The sequence below is a fragment of the Cnephaeus nilssonii genome, assembly GCF_951640355.1.
Source record: "Cnephaeus nilssonii genome assembly, chromosome: 18".
Taxonomy (NCBI): Eukaryota; Metazoa; Chordata; class Mammalia; order Chiroptera; family Vespertilionidae; genus Cnephaeus; species Cnephaeus nilssonii.
Window position 1 is genome coordinate 40,694,573 of NC_137089.1, and position 17,159 is coordinate 40,711,731.

Genomic DNA, 17,159 nt, shown 5'->3' on the forward strand with positions numbered 1-17,159 from the left:
CAGATGGAGGCCAGACTGTGGGGGGAGTGGGCCTAAGGCATCAGAGGGACATCCCCTGAGGGCTCCCAGATTGTGAGAGGGGGCAGTCCAGGCTGAGGGACCCCACCACCACCACCAAGTGCACGAATTTTCGTGCTCCGGGCCTCTAGTCATTATATAAACACTTATTAGGTGCTATATATACTTAAGTTCTAAGCTTGATCTTATCAGCTTTACTACCTGAAAAATAGGTGCTTCATAGCTGGGTGAGTGACAGAACTGGGCTTTGAATCCAAGACATGACCTACAAACTAAAGTTGTGGCTTTAAATTATGGAATCGACTATTTTAATATTAACTATTTGTCATATATAACTCTTATGTGATAAATCAACATTTTTTAGTACCTAATTAAAAAACTGAGTCTTCTATTTTGAGACAAGTCGTATAATTGAAAAGCCCACATAATATTTAGAAACCAGGATCAATCAATGGTCTATCAATAATGTTAACCTCTATTCAATTTTTAATATTTTAATTCAGAAGTTAATAAAAATGTCCTAAAATGGCAGTGATGACCTGGCATAATTTCATATATGGCACTTCCTTGTAACAAAGATTTATAAACTTAAAACAAAGGTTTGCTAAATAGGTTTGCTAGTAATTAATGAAACTTTATCACCCCATCTTATATCCTAGGAAATATCCTGAATCCATTCAAAACCCAAATAACAATGGAAGTGCAAAATGTAGTAAATAAAGAGGTCAGAAATTTAAATACCAGAACTGAGGAAGCGTCAGTGTGAATATAAACAGAAGCTGTGTATAGTCAGATAACTTGTCAAAGTCCTAAGTCAGAATAATGTCGAAAGACTAAGAGTTCTGTCCTTTTGCGGGGTGTGGAAGGTCACCTATCTGCTCTTCCACTGATAGAAATTATCCAAAGCTTAGCTTGGGAAACATTAGGACCATGTTGCCCTGTTGTATGGATCATCAAAATAAAATAACTATAATTTAATAATAACAACTATTATTGTTGTTATTATATGGGGGTAGGAATAATGGCCCAGAGTGTGTGTGTGGGAGGGGGGTATTACTTTATTACTTATCCTTCCTGGTATTTTCTGTTCTTTCTCACCTATTCTTTCTCACTTTTTAAAAATGTGCTAGTAGTGATTCTCAGAATCTATCTTGCTGCTCACAGATTGGAAAATGCTATGCTAACTCATAGATCCGGAGAACAGGCTGATGGTTGTTTGCCAGAGGTGAGTGGGGGTAGGGGCTGGGGGGAAACGTGAAGGGATTGAGAAGTACTCATTGGTAATTACTAAATAGTCACGAGGATGTAAAGTACAACGGCATAGGGAATATCGTCAATAATATTGTAATAGCGATATGGTGTTGGGTGGATACTGGAAATATTGGGGGGAACATTTTTTGTAAAGTATATATTGTCTAACCACTAAGCTGTACACCTGAAACTAATACAGAATAATATTGAATGCCAACTGTAATTGAAAAATTAAATTAAAAAAAGAAAAATGTTGTTTCTAAGGAGCTCTTCATTGGTAGCTGCCACCAAGTTTAGGTACTAGGGGCTGGAGTAACAGAAAGACCGGTATGCACAGTACACTCACTGGTACTTTGTAGGTAATACTTGAATTATCTAGACAACAGCATAAGAATTCCCCAGCACTTTTAAAATTTGGGTGTGTTTTTTTAAATTTGCCAACATCAGAAAACATTCTTGTTGCTAACTTGACCATTTTAATCCGATATTTTGTAGTATTTCCTTATTTATCTTTCTCCTACACCCCGCTATACTATAAGTGATTTGTTTACAGCTCATGGATCCACATATTCTAACGTGTACTAGGCTGCTATTTAGAATGCAGGTATTAATTACCTACTTAAATCGTAGCTACTTACTTCCAACAGTAAATACAGCTGTTTCTCCCAACTTAAACTGTTTTTCATGCTGCCTGGGCCTATAGAACTTCCCTCTCCTTTTCAAATCATATTAGATCCACTTTGGAAGAGCATGGATGCTTTGGCTCTGAGTGTTGTTAGCTCTGCCCATCATGAAAGACTGGACCCTGTATTGAATAATAGGACCTGCCCGGCCGGCTTGGCTCAGTGGTTGAGAGTCGACCTATGAACCAAAAGGTCACAGTTTGATTCCGGGTCAGGGCACATGCCTGGATTGTGGCCCGATCCCAAGTAGGGGGTGTGCAGGAGGCAGCCCATCAATGATTCTCTCTCAGCATGGATGTTTCTATCGCTCTCCCTCTCCTTTCCTCTCTGAAATCAATTAAATTTTTTTTAACTTTTAAATAATCCAACCTGACTTAATTCATTTCCTAGGACTTCCATAACAAAGTACAACAAACCGGGTGGCTTAAAACAACAGAACTTTATTCTCTCATAGGTCTGGGGGCTGGAAGTCTGAAGCCAGGGTGCCAGCAGGGCATGCGCCCCCTGAAGGCTCTAGGGCGGGATTCTTCTGGGCCCTTCCTAGTTTCTGGTGCTCGCTATCAATTCTTGGAATTCCTTGGCTTCTGGGGGCACCACCCCAATCTCTGCCTCCATTGTCACATGGCTGTCTCCCTGTGTGTGTCTCTGTGCCTCTCTTGGCCTTCTTATACAGACACCAGATGAGTGCCCACCCTAATCAATATGACCTCATCTTAATTAATTACATCTGCAAAGACATTTCCAAATAAGTTCACATTCTGAGGTTCTGGATGTACATGAATTTGGGGGGAGAGGACACTAGTTAGTTCAAGCTCGCAACCTAGACAAAATGCCTTTTGGGAAGTCAAGATGCTGACTTCCCAAAAGGCATTTGCCTAGTAATGTAACTTGTAAATCAGTCAACAGCATCCACAGAAATGTACTTAACAGCAATTTCAGATGAAAGAATACACTAACTTCCCCTCCCCCACCCGGTCAGTTGAGTGGTGACCCATAACCAAAAGGTCCCCAGTTCACTCAATCCCCAGTCAGGTCACATGTCTAGGTTGCGAGCTCGATCCCCAGTAGCGGGCATGCAGGAGGCAGCCGATCAATGATTTTCTTCCATCGTTGATGTTTCCATCTCTCTATCCCTCTCCCTTCCTCTCTTTCTAAAATCAATAAAAACATTTTTAAAAAAGAATAAAGTTCTTCAACCTCTAAAATTATATACTAGTTAATAATTCTGCCCCAAAACTCTATAACTCATATGAAAATATTGGCATTTGTATAGAATTGTATAACTTTCAAAACATTTTCCTATGCATTAATAACATCATCACTACATCCTAGTCATGTAAGCAAAATCATCATGATTAGCCCGTCATACATGAAGAAACTGAAGTTCCATGTCTTGACTCAGGTCATGCAGTTGATCTAGTAATCAGGAAGAAGGTCAAGTCTCCTGACTCTTAATCCAGCATTGTTTGTACTTCCAAGTTGAATCCTTTTACGTGCACATGTTTAAAGCAATGGCTGTCAACCCCAGGCTGGGAGAGGAGGTCTGTGTGGGATCAGAGACTCCTTCAGCATCACCTATGAGGTCTTTTCTAGCTAACTACACCCACACACCCAGAACCTCTGAACAGTGTTGAAAAGCCCCACGAGGCATAACAACAACCCCCACCCCCATTTCCAGAGCTGAGATCCACTGGTTAAAAATCTGTGGAAGAGCCCTAGCTGGCTTGGCTCAGTGGATAGAGCATCAGCCTGCGGACTGAAGGGCCCTGGGTTCCATTCCAGTCAAGGGCACATGCCAGGGTTGCTGGCTCAATCCCCAGTGGGAGGCATGCAGGAGGCAGCCGATCAATGATTCTCATCATTGATGTTTCTATCTTTCCCTCTCCTCCTTTCCTTCCTCTCTGAAATCAATAAAAATTTTTAATCTGTGGAACAGCGTCCAAAGCAGATTTTTTGAATGGTATGCATTCATGTCTGAGGGCGGAGCTTGTCCGTGCATGTGAATTAACCGTGCATGTGAATCCGTCCAGATCTTTCTAAAACAGACTGATTCAGTGGGGCTGGGGGGAGCGGGGAGACACACCTGAGATGCCGCATTTCCAATAATCTCCCAGGTGTTGCTGGATGGAGGCCCACACTCGGATTGGCAAGGCCTTAACTAAGGCGCCTTCATGATAGACAGGAGGGACTCCAGACAGAGATGGCGTGTGTCTGCCTGATTGTAGAGAACGTCACCTCAGACAGCTGTGCAAAGCAGCACCCCCTGTCTAGTAAACACCCCCTCAGTCCTTCATAAGCACAGAAGCTCTTGAGCCTGCTGAAATCATGGTCCCAATTGTTGCTGTCAAAACGAGCCAAACTGGACTCCATTAAAGGCCCTTGTTTGTGATGCTTGGCTCCCTGCCATGAAGAACGCCTGTCATCCGTGCGACAGAAGCCATCAGTGAGTTTCGGCTGCTCGCTGGCCCTGGGACAGCACTCAGCCCACCCCTGAGAGCTTTTGTAGAGTGAATCACCGTTTTCTTCCGTCGCCGCTGGGTTTGGCTTCCATCAACGTTTCCCTCAACAGAGCGGCTGCGTTTCGGCGTGTCTTCTGTTTTCTGGCATTTCTATAATGTGGTCTTAATAAGTGAACCCCAAAAATACTTTTCAGAAAAGATTTACTGCCGAGATTCATTAGAAGAAAAATAACGATTGCATTAGGGCTCTTGTTTTTTTCTTTCTTTGACGCTGCTGAGACTAGGTATGGGGATAATGGTGGGAATGAATTCTTGCAATTCTCTGTTAATGGTGATTGATGAGCTGATGAGACCGCCTAAGTGTCCGAGGAACAAAGCCAGTTTTTAATGGCACTTTAATTTGGGAAATTCAGAAGACTTCCTTGCAGAAATTGGAAGTTGGAGTGGGTTGGAAAGATGGTTCAATAAATGAGCATGCTTTCAGGCAACAGCTAGCCTAAATGGCCTGTGTGATTTCAGAATGTACACTTCAGGTAAAATGTTATAAAAGAAGATAGTTCTGGCAAATAATAGAGTGAGTGTCTCATAATTTTTTCATGTCTAATAAACTGTTGTTTAGCTCCAAGAGAGAAATATCTCCATTTCTATTTCAAAACGTAATGTTTTCATTAGAATGTCTGTAATGAGGAAGTATTACTTTCAGAGACAAATGATGATGCAAGGTTTACTTTGTGTTTTCTATCTAAATGGGATAGTAATGGAGCTTTGAGAGAAGTACTCAGCCTTCCTGGTAAACTTGGCCACAAACATGAGAGACTTCTGGACACGCCTTCTCCACAGCAAGTAAGGTTGCAATTCCACCTTATAAATATTTTATAACCTATTCCCTCGCTCCCCTTTTTACTGCCATTGCAGTCAAAACTGCTCTCATCTTCCATTGCACCCCTACCCCAATCGGTCCCACCATTGCAATTAGTGATCTTACCAGAATGCAGATCTGAGCAGGCCATTCCCTTGCTTAAAATGCATTGGTGGCTTTTACTCCTAACAGCTTTCTTTTCTTATGTTTTTTATTGATATTTTACGAGAGAAAGGAAGAAGAAGGGATAGAGCAATAGAAACTTCCATAGGAGGCATGCCCCCTATTGAGGATCAAGCCCACAACCTGGGCATGTGCCCTGACTGGAAATTCAATCGGTGACCTCTTAGTTCATGGGCTGACACTCAACCAGTGAGCCACACCAGCCAGGTTTCTTACAACTTTTACTCCTTGAGCTTTAGCAAGCATCAGAATCCCCTGGAGGGCTTGTTAAAATACAGACTGCTGGGCCCCTCCTCAGAGTTGCTGACTCAGTAGGTCGGAGTGGGACCTGAGAATTTGCATTTCTAACGAGTTGCCACATAATACCAATGCTGCTAGTCTGGGGACCACGCTTTGAGGAAAACTGGTCTTCAGAACAAAGCCCACCAAACTCTTCATCAATGCATTGAGCACCCTTTAGAATTTGTCCATTGCTTTATTTCCCAGAAGTGCCCCATCCCCACTCATCTTTGTGCCTCCACCTGCATCCAATCATATCATACTACACGACTCCCTGAAACCAGGGCTGTCGCAAGGTTGTGGAAGTCAGGTGCTGCACAAATGGTGGAGGCATCCTTCACATTCTTTTCTCTCTGTTGGTACTCCCTGGAGTTGACCCTGATGTCACCATGGACTCCTCCAGGCCACGCCTCCTTATGGGTGTCCACAGTCATACAAAATTGCTTGGAACTTTGTGAGCAAACCATATGCTTTGGGCTTTAAAGCCTGATGGCACCCTATCCTCCCAGCCTTTACCCCCTTTTCTAGGTGGAAACTTCTGCCCATTCTTTAAGGCCTCCCTCTCAAGAAGATTTCTGCTTAGAATTCTCCTTAGAGCAAAGGAAACATTTTTCCAACAGGAAAAGGAAGACTGTTATAGACTCTGGATAGAGCTGAAAATACTCTAGTGTTCAAAACATGTTAAGTGTTCAAAATCTGTGTTTTCTCTCTCAGGTTTTCATAAGTTATCTTTTTTTAAAATATATTTTTATTGATTTCATAGAGAAAGGAAGAGGGAGAGAGAGATAGAAACATCAATGATGAGAGAGGATCACTGATCAGCTGCCTCCTGCACACCCCCCACTGGGAATCGAGCCCACACCCGGGCATGTACCCTGACCTAGAATCGAACCGTGACCTCCTGGTTCATAGATCGACACTCAACCACTGAGTCACACTAGCCAGGCTGAATTACCTTTTTTTTTTTTAAGAATTACCTTTTTTTAAAAAAAATTACCTTTTTTTAAAAAAAAAAAACTTTTTTTTTGCTTGATATAAATTATCTTATTTAAGAACTAGAAAATTTATATGAAGAAGAAAAGGGAGGGAAGCTTATTTTGACCTAGGTCTGCACAAATCTAAGGTGTGTATTTACATGGACAAGTTGTTTTAACAAATTATGCTTATAAATAAGCATTAAACGGAATATGCAACATTCTTAAGTTTATACTTTAATGGAGTTTTCTATTATTTTCCTGTGATGCTTTCCTTTCAGCTACAAGGAACAATGATGTGTGTGTATTTGTATGTATTCTTGCGTATGTTTGTGTGCACATGCATGCAAGTAATTTTTAATGGATAGTCTGCATTATTCATTCTCTTCAGGGGCTTCACATTTTATTGCACAAACCTGACACTACCCAGATCTATACATGGAACAATCACTTCCTTCACTGGTTGGATTCCCTGCAGGTTCCAATCACACTCAGCAAAAAAAAAAAAAAAAAAAAGTGATCTAGAATGAATACAGCACTTTTCTTTAAGAAAGTGGATCCTTCTGTGAAGGTGAAGCCCAAGCTATTACGCAGTCAAAAGCAGGCTTCTCAAAGAATATGGTAAAAAGAGAAGAAGAAAAAAAGCCATTTGCTAGTGTAATGTAAAAAAGAAAGAATTAAGAAAAAAAGTAAGAGCTTAAACCTTGGAAAAGATGATGTCAGTGGACTTGAAAAAATTATGTCACTGGTCTGTTATGAAAAAATGGGCAATTTTTAATATGAATTTCTATTGTTAAAAAATCTGTTGGAGGTTAAAACTTTCAGGCTGACTTTGGGCCATGTGGAAGCAGCAGAAAATGACTACAAAACCTGTCCTCTTATTTTTGGGAGATTAAAAAATATTTAGATTCTTCAATGTCCAATTTACATTGAACATCATTCTCATTTTCTCCAGTTCCTTGCACTTCTCCCTTCTTTTTTGGTTGTTTATTTATTTGAGACAGATTAGTGCGGGGCCTGCTCTGTGTGAGACTGTAGTCATTGCCTCCCGTAATTGTAGAATCCTGTTTGAGAGATGAAACTATCTCCTATGAAATTATCAAATTATTGTTTAAGAAGGTTGTAAGGTTTTATGGGAGGAACAGAACCTGATCAAAACTCTGGCCAACTTAAGCTGAAAGGAGGGAGGGGAGAGACAGTGGATTGGGAGGTGCTGTTAGGCAGAAGCTGAGACTCCCTGCAATGCCAGTTTGTCCCCCCTCCTTCTGGAGCGCTGCCGTTAACGTGACCCCATCCCAGCAACTCCAGATCTCCAGGTCTCTGAGTTCAAACTTCAGCTCTCTGGGAGGAGGAGACTCGGGGCCACGGAGGTAAGGCTGCCAGATCAAATACAGAATGCCTAGTGAATTTCATATGCACAGCAAATACTTTCTTAGTATAGGTTTGTCCCATAAAAGAACTTGATTCAAATATAACTGGGCATCTGTATTTTTGTTTCCTAACTCTGGCAATCCTGCAGGTGGGCAGCAGAGTGCAGGCAAGAATGCAGAGGGAGACCATGTGTCAGGGACACCTTCCATCCTTTTATGTGGTCAACCCAGGGAACGAAGACTACGAGCATCCAGAGGAGGCGGGCCACCACGGGATCCGGAGCCCCAGGGAGGGCTGCAGGGGAAGTGGCAGAATGTGGGCCCCTGAGGACAGTGGGAGTGAGGAGGTAGTGACTGGTGGGATGAAGGGGAATGCGGAGGGGGAAATTCAAGCCAATTCAACCACCAAGAGTGAGTGACAAGGAGTAGAAGGATGAAAACTCGCTAAAAAACACATGGAAGTAAAACAGTCTTTACAAGGGTCTCAAAGTGAGAATCAAGCAAACTTCACTGGGGATGGATCCAAATAGCATATAATTAACATAACCACTTATACCTGTGGTTTTGGAAAGTAGTATGTGTTCATCTATATTTTCCTTTTGCTCACTGTCCTGGGTTCCCTTCAGCTCAGCTAAGTGGAAGAGGCAGCATCTTAGAAGATTGGCAGCTGTTAAGAAAAGTCCAACTTAGGGAATTCTCAGTTCATTCGCACCATCTGCCCTCGTGGCCTCCTAATGATGCCATGCACGTGAATGTGCTCTTTGTAGGACATTGAGACAAACTCCTCTAGGCCTGGGGGTCACACACAGAATAAGGAACTGGATTCTTCTTAAGGCCCAACAGGAATAGATGTATGATTTGGGAAGTTCTCAAATAAGTTAATAATTAACAATTTTAGCACTTCATAGCTTGCAAAGTACTATCATATATTTTCTCTTATTTGTTCTTGTATTGGAGATACCTAGAGAAACAGAATCAATAAAATATGTATACATATATACACATGTATACTTACATAAAATAGATAGATAAATAGAATGATACGTGTGTGTGTGTGTGTGTGTGTGTGTGTGTGTGTGTGTGTGTGTGTGTATACAGAGAGAGACAGACAGACATTAAGAATTGGCCATGCAATTCCTTAAGGACTGACAGGTCTGAAATCCACAGGGCAAGACAGCAGGCTGGAAATTCGGGTAAGCATTGTTGTAATCTTTAGTCCAAAGTCTACAGAGAGGCCACGCAGACTGCAAACTCAGGGAGGGTTTCTGTGTTGCAGTCTTGAGGCAGAAATGCTTCTTCTTTGGAAAACCTGTCTTCATTCTTAAGACCTTCAGCTATTCTGTGAGGCTCACTCGTTTTTTGGAGGACAATCTGCTTTACTCAACGTCTACTGATTTAAACGTTAATCACATCTAAAAGGTACTTTCACAACTTCTAGACTGGTGTTTGATCAAGCAACTGGGCACCACAGCCTGGACAAGCTGACACAGTCCGCAATACAATGCTGCCTGTCTAGTATTTTCCACATCATCTAGATGGGACTACTGAGTCCCAGAAAAGCTAAGTCCCATATTTCAGCCACCTCCCCTCACCAGGCACTTAGTAGACTCCCTGAATCTTTATTTCTTTATAAAGTGAAAAATGGAGTATTTCAAAAATACCGTCTGATTTGAGTGCTCTATGAATTTTTTACAGTCTTGGTATCCAGTTAAATGAAATTCTGTTCAAAGGATGCACTCCACTCATGTGCTTCCCCCCAGGTCTATCATTCTCGCACTAAAGAGGGGAGTCTGAGCTCTTAGCTGTGCTTTCTTGGGAGGGGGGCTAAGCAGACTACAGAGAGAAGAGCCACAGTCCCTGCCCCTCAGGAGCTGGCAGAGACAGGGAGTTCATGTTCCTCCAAGCTGACCCAGTCTCTGTTTCTCTGCTCTCTGGCTCCTGGAGACTTCTGTAAGAACAAATTACCTAGAAAGAGGTTGGATCATTGGAGTGGGTGTAAGATGGAAGGTCTCTCCATCTCTCTGTTGTTCCTTTCTTGGCAGAGTTGCTACGAATAATATTAACGTTCCCTTCACCAGCCTTCTGCCAAATGGTTTGCTTCCTAAAATCGAATCCTTTCAAACACAGAAATACATCACGGGGAGCGAAACGCAGTTTATTTCAGGAGATACCGAGAAAATATCAAAACGCTATCTTTAGTCAGAAGAGAACCAGAACGTCTCCTCTCAAAGAATTGTTTTTGTATGTGAGAAAGAAAAAGCCAAAAGAAGAATTTGGTAAATATGTACACCTGGTTGCTTTTCTCACCTCCCTTCCTCCTCCCTCCCTCCCCACTCTCCCCACCCCTCAACCAAAATGAAAGGCATTATGCAAGCTTAGGACTGACATCAACATGTGGTGGATGACTAAGTCTTTGCAAACTCCTCATCCAACAGCCCACAGATGTGGAGGGAGAGAACTTCTGGGTTCCTGGTACCCATAGGGCCAGAATAAGTAAAGGTCAACGGAACCTTTTAGTGACTCCTTCTTCGCATGTGTGCTGTTATGCCAATCAGCTGAGACTTCTTGAGCATGGACTCTCTTTCGTTCTGGGAGGGCCAAGGGAACATCTGAGAGAAGAAAGGACTAGTGGCAAACAAACCCAAGGCCACCAGCCTTAGAGGAGAGCCCATGTGTTCAAAGAGCACAGATGCTAGAATTTCCGTCAGAGACTGTTCTTCCTCTGGTGCAAATCAAAGCATATACTTTCTGGTTTTCTATACCCAGAAGTTGTCTCGGAAATAGCTGGGAATAGAAGATGGGTGGATGAAACGCATGAGATTCTTACCAACTCCCCACGTCTTCCTTCAACAACTAGTTCGGCCTTTGGTTTGTAGGCTCAGAAATGCCACTGTGCTTTGTCCTTTTCCTGAAAGGAGACAATTAGTCATGTTTCTAATGATGCTTATCGCAGGCCTTTTCCTTCCTATCAGCTTAAACAAGTTCTTTTCTCCTGAAAATTCCAGTCATTGTGTTTCCCCATGTTGTTTTCTATTGCTGATCAAGCTTTTTAAAATTATATTATATCCCAAGAAGATAAACCAGGAATTGCTGTATAACTCACTCATTTTTACCTCTCAGCATGTATTTGAGAAGGGAGGGAAGGAAGAGGGGAGGGAGGAAAGGAGGGAGGGAGGTTCGTGAAGAGGGGTGGGAGAAAGTACCTGTGCTAATTTCAGTGCAAGGCACAGAAGTTTCCGTGTGTTTCTGTGGAGTGCTGAATATCAGTGACTATAAAGCAGATTATCACATAGGAGGCCCAAACTAGAACATTTTCTACATGTTTTAAGGCACAAGGCAGATCAAGTTCACCCAATGCAACCTCAGTCCAAATCCTTTTTGAGATATAACTGATGTATAACATTGTATTAGTTTCAGGTGACCAACAAATTATTTCATACACATGCTAGTATATATTGTGAAATAATCACCACAATAAGGTTAGTTGGCATCCATCACCTCACATAGTTACAATTTTTTTCTTGTGATGAGAACTTTTAAGGTCTACTCTCTCAGCAATTTTCAAATATATAACACAATGTTGTTAACTCTAGTCACCATGCTGTATGTCACATCCGAGGACTTATTTATTTTATAACTGGAGGTTTGTACCCTCTGACCCCCTTCACTCATATATCTCACACACACACACACACACACACACACACACACACACACACGACCTCAGTCCAACTCTTAAATACTGTTGGCAAGCTAGATGGTTCTGAACTAAGGCAAATAAACTATAGTCATCTGGGTTTGGCATGGAAACCACTGCTTGGGTGAGAGGATGTGTTGGAAAGTGTTGAAAATATGAGCATTAAAGAGGTCTGCAATTGTATTTCAATGGGGAGAAACAGTTTGTGTTTTTTATTTCCTCTCAGTTCCGGCCAAAGGCTATCCCAGGCACATCCCCAGCTGTTCTTACACTCACCCCAACTTCCATATAATAGGAGGCCTAGGGTGCAGGATCTGGTTGGATCCCTAACAACCTCGAAGACAGGGAGGCAAGTGGGAGGCACCTCATTTTGAGGATTTGGTAACTGAGGCTAGAAGTGGGACCTGAATGGTCCCAGCAGCCAGCGGGTGTAGAGCCATGGGTTTTGGTTCCTTGTCCTGCATTCTTTCCACCAAAAAACTCCCATTATTTTTCAAGGACATAAAATCAACAAGTTGGCAAATTGAGGCAAGTCTCCAACTGCTTGACTTCCTATCACACAGAGAAATCAATGCAACCATCTTTTGGTACCTCTTAATGCAAGTGCTAGGGGCCCTGTTCTTAACTCCATGTGATCCAGGAATGTCTAAGCGAAGAATTAAAACCATTATCAGGCGATTCAAAAGGGATGAAGTTTCATCCAGAAATAATGTCTGTTCCCACTAACGCAATGCTTGGAACATGCACAGCGTGATATTTTTCAAAGCCTTCCCATTTGAGTTTCCTAAGCAACAAAATTGGATGTTAGCAATTCAACCTAAGTGAAAGGACCAGGTGTGACTTGTCCTGGGTTTGGTTTGCAGACATGACTGGAATTAGCAAATTTTTTTCATTTAGAAAGAGAATCACCAAGTGTTAGAGGTGAAAGGAACCTTAGAGTTGATCTAATCCAGATCGCCCAGGGGGTTGACCAGTAGTATCACACAGATAACCGTTTATAATTTGCATCTCCTTTGCCCTGTACAAACACGGGTCCGTTTGCCGGAGCCCTGGAGGCCAGTTGTTGGAGGTGACAGAATTGAAAGCCCTACTCTGGCATAGTTATGATAAATGAAGCAATAGCTAAATGCCATTAAAGGTTTGCTGTGCTAAAGTAAATCTCCATGTTGGGAAGTGTATCCCATAGCTTAGAGCAAAAATTCACATTTGTTATATTTATCGTGTTAAAAGAAACTCTGCAATAAGACAATAAGCTTACATTTGGCTTATTGCATCACACATCATCCTCGGTATATATTGAAAATCTGCCCTAGGGGGTTGTCTTTCTGGAAGAACTCCAAGTTTCACACGATATTTAAAAATAAGCCATTTCTTTACAGTTGGCAGATTGAATTTGAACATGAATAATGCACGTCAATATCTTATGGTTTCTTTAACATGAGTAGGGGGGGCCCCTAAGGGTTTGAATGTTTGTTTTTCTTTTTTATTTATTTATTTTTTTTGTCTGGGTACAGTGAACTTTATTGATGGTGCATGACAAGATTGGGCTCCCTAAGCCCCTCCCCTTTTTCAGGGGGTCTGGAATGGAAACCATGGTCAGGAGATTCTCAGTGTGTTTGGGGGGGTCGATCTGGGGCAAGGACTCCCAGCAGCTAAGGGCTGGGGCTGGTGGTCCAGGGGGCTCTTACTCCTTGGAGGCCATGTGGACCATGAGGTCCACCACCCTGTTGTCACAGGAGACAACCTAGTCTTCAGTGTAGCCCAGGATGCCCTTAAAGGGGCCCTCTGATGCCTGCTTCACTACCTTCTTGATATCATATTTGGCAGCTTTCTCCAGGTGGCGGGTTAGACCACAACTGACACATTGGGGGTGGGGACACGGAAGGCCATGCCAGTGAGCTTCCCATTCAGCTCAGGGATGACCTTGCCCACAGCCTTGGCAGCGCCAGTAGAAGCAGGGAAGATGTTCCGGGCAGCCCCTCGGCCATCACGCCACAAATTCTCAGAGGGGCCATTCACGGTCTTCTGGGTGGTGGTGATGGCATGGACTGTGGTCATGAGTCCCTCCACAATGCCAAAGTTGTCATGGATGACCTTGGCCAGGGGGGCCAAGCAGTTGATGGTGCAGGAGGCATTGCTGACAACCTTGAGGGAGTTGTCATACTTGTCATGGTTCACACCCATCACAAACATGGGGCATCCGTAGAAGGGGCAGAGATGAGGACCCTCTTGGCTCCGTCCTTCAAGTGAGCCCCAGCCTTCTCCATGGTAGTGAAGACACCGGTGGACTCCCCAACATACTCAGCACCAGCATCACCCCGTTTGATGTTGGCGGGATCTCGCTCCTGGAAGATGGAGATGGACTTTCCATTGATGACAAGCTTCCTGTTCTCAGCTTTGACTGTGCCTTTGAACTTGCCAGGGGGTTCATACTGGAACATGTAGACCATGTAGTTGAGGTCAATGAAGGGGTCATTGATGGCGACAATATCCTCTTTGCCAGAATTAAAAGCAGCCCTGGTGACCTGGCGCCCAATGCGGCCAAATCCATTCACTCTGACCTTCACCATGGTGTCTCAGGGTTGTGGCTGGCATTGCGCAGGAGGAGAGGCTGTCTGACGAACAGGAGGGGCAGAGAATCTGTTGTTGTTGTTTTTCTTTAGTAATTATTTTTCTTCAAGAATGTACTCCAAATCAGGTTGTGCACATGCTAAATTTTCAAGTTTGAAGGTAGCCATATTTGTTACATTGCCATCAACTGGACCACAGACTGCATTAATAATACAATGTTTTAGTGTTTCCCCAAATTATCTACCAAAGTAAAATGACCTCCAATCTCACTCTGATTGTGAAGTCAAGGAATTTTGAAGGTCCTCTTTGGACCTTGCACTTTGTTCTTTGTCCAAAAGGTTGGAAGATAACAGAATGCTTTCATTTACATTTCTATTTTCTCCTTGCTCTTTGAAGTGATAAACATCAGTAAAATACATCCAAAATGGACAGGTGAACAGATAAGATATGGAAAATCTAGAATATGGATGATCAGTACAAGAATGCTGGCAGCCATCCCAATATTAAGGTATATTAGCAATAGTGTGACTGCCTAGAAAATACAGAGGGACCTAGTTCCTTGTGGTAAGAGCCTAAGAGTAGATGGCATCTCTGACCAATGCTTCCTAAGGAGTATTTTAGTGACCAAATATAGTAAATGTCACTTTGCCATTGGCCTCTGAGGGTAGACATTCGAGGTGAGCATTCCCAACTGGCCTTTAATAAACCCCCTGAGAGGGGATTTCCAACTTGAGCCTTCAGACTCTCCTAGAGTAGGTGAGGAGAACCTTTATTGTAATTCATTGATCTGCATTTTTAAAGGAAAATCTGAAGTGTACTCAAGTAAAAAGGACTTAGTTTTGTTTGAGGAAAAAATGTAAAAGAACTAATAATTAAATACTGTTCTTTAAACTAAGGAACCATAAATCTTTAATTACCAGGTGTACCGGTTAATAATGCGGATTTTGTAATCAAAGAAAAACACGATAATTTCGAGAGAAACATAAAAAGTGCTTTATTCAAAGTAATGTTTATCGCTAGCTACACATTTCCCCATCTTTCACATCCCAATAGAACTTCTCTTGTTTTGAGGCAAACCATTCAGAGACCCAGTTTTCCATTTCTTCGTACATTTTGAAGTGCTGCTCAGAAAGTGTGTGTGCCATCGATCGGAACAAGTGGTAATCTGAAGGAGCAAGGTCTGGTGAATACTGCGGGTGGGTTAATACTTCCCAGGCAAGATCTATTAACATGTCTTTAACTGGTTTTGAAGTGTGTGATGGTGTGTTATCATGAAGCAAAGTTACTTTGTCGTGTCTTCTGGCCCATTCTGGTCATTTTATGATCAAAGCGTGGTTCAAATTGATTATTTGTTCTCGTTAGCAATCAGTATTAACGGTTTCACCTGGTTTTAGAGGCTCATAATACACCACACCTTACTGATACCACCAAACGCAGAGCATTGTCTTCTTTCCAAAGCGATTTGGCCTTGCAGTTGATGTTAATGGTTGACCTGGATCAACCCAGGACTTTGTGTATTTGGGATTCTCAAAATAAATCTATTTTTCATCGCCAGTCACAATTCAATGCAAAAAAGACTTTCTTTCGTGCTGTTGAAGTAACATTTTACTGATGACTTTTCGGTTTTCCATTTGTCTTTTGTTCAGTTGATGTGGCACCCATTTTCCTTCCTTTAAAATATTTCCCATTGCTTGTAAATCATTGGAAATTGTTTGCTGAGCAACATTTAATCTTTCTGAAAGTTGTTTTTGAGTTTGACACGCATCTTCATCCAATAATGCTTGTAATTGTTGGTCTTCAAACTTTTTCGGTTGACCTGGACATTTTTTTGTCTTTCACATCGAAATCATTACTTTTAAAGCGTTTAAACCAGCGTTCACAAGTATCTTGAGATGGAGCATGTTCACCATAAGCTTCCCGAAGTATACGATAACTTTCAGCAGCACTTTCCTTCAAAGTAATGAATTAAAACTTGCCGCAAATGCCCTTTTTTTGGCATGAAATTCAGCATTTTTAAGTGTAAAAATATCTATGTTAACACCTTTAGAAAATTTGACATATGAAGTTTTCAAGCTTGCTGTCAATACAACAAAATAGCATACATATCAAATTGCATATATATCAACATATGTGTAACTCCATCTATTGAAAAAAATCTGCATTATTAACCTGTACACCTGGTAACAACTGCAACACATTCTGAAATATATCATATCATAGTTTTACTTATAGCAAGAAGAAAGTTAGGAGCTGGAAGAGAAAACAATGAAAGGTACAAAGGAGGCATAAGGGGGAAAGCTAAGAAGAATGACCTAGAAGTAGAGAGCCTGGAAGGATAAAGAGAAGGGGAAGAAAGAAGAACAAGAGAAAAGAAGTTTGGAAGTCCTGATGTCAGTTAGAGATAAACTAGTTTTTTCAAAGTCTGATGTTGACTGAACTGTATGGCCTCAAGATGTTTAATCACTGTCTTTTGAAATGTATACTAGATGCTGAATCTCTAAGCTGTCACTGTCAGAAGTACAAATAATAACTAAGACCAGTGACACTTCCCAAGGTCATTGACAAAGGTGGATGAAACCAGGCCAGACCTACCTAGGTAAGGGAGGTTTCCGGTTTCTTCCTCCTCCAAGAATTGAGTGCTCTAGGTACACAATCTTTACTAAGCAAATAAGTGCCTCCTTCCACTGCCCTCAAACCTTGATCTCCATGCTTTGCCTTATCAACTTGGAACACTGGGTTCAGGTTAGGAAATCCACTTGGGCTGCCTATATCTTACGTGGTTTTACAGATCCCCCACATACCTGTTCTTGGCCTT

General features: G+C 42.1%; 1 protein-coding gene and 1 pseudogene across 2 annotated transcripts in view; one reads left to right on the forward strand and one right to left on the reverse strand.

Moving 5' to 3' along the window:
• The window catches only part of KCNB2 (potassium voltage-gated channel subfamily B member 2), a gene marked incomplete at both ends in the record, with an annotated part of 315,420 nt that overhangs the window by 295,091 nt on the left and 3,170 nt on the right, over positions 1-17,159 (forward strand). The gene's annotated exons all lie outside the window — the stretch shown is intronic.
• LOC307114336 (glyceraldehyde-3-phosphate dehydrogenase-like) lies at positions 13,518-14,343 on the reverse strand (annotated as a pseudogene). The gene has a single exon. The product of its transcript is annotated as a glyceraldehyde-3-phosphate dehydrogenase-like (transcript).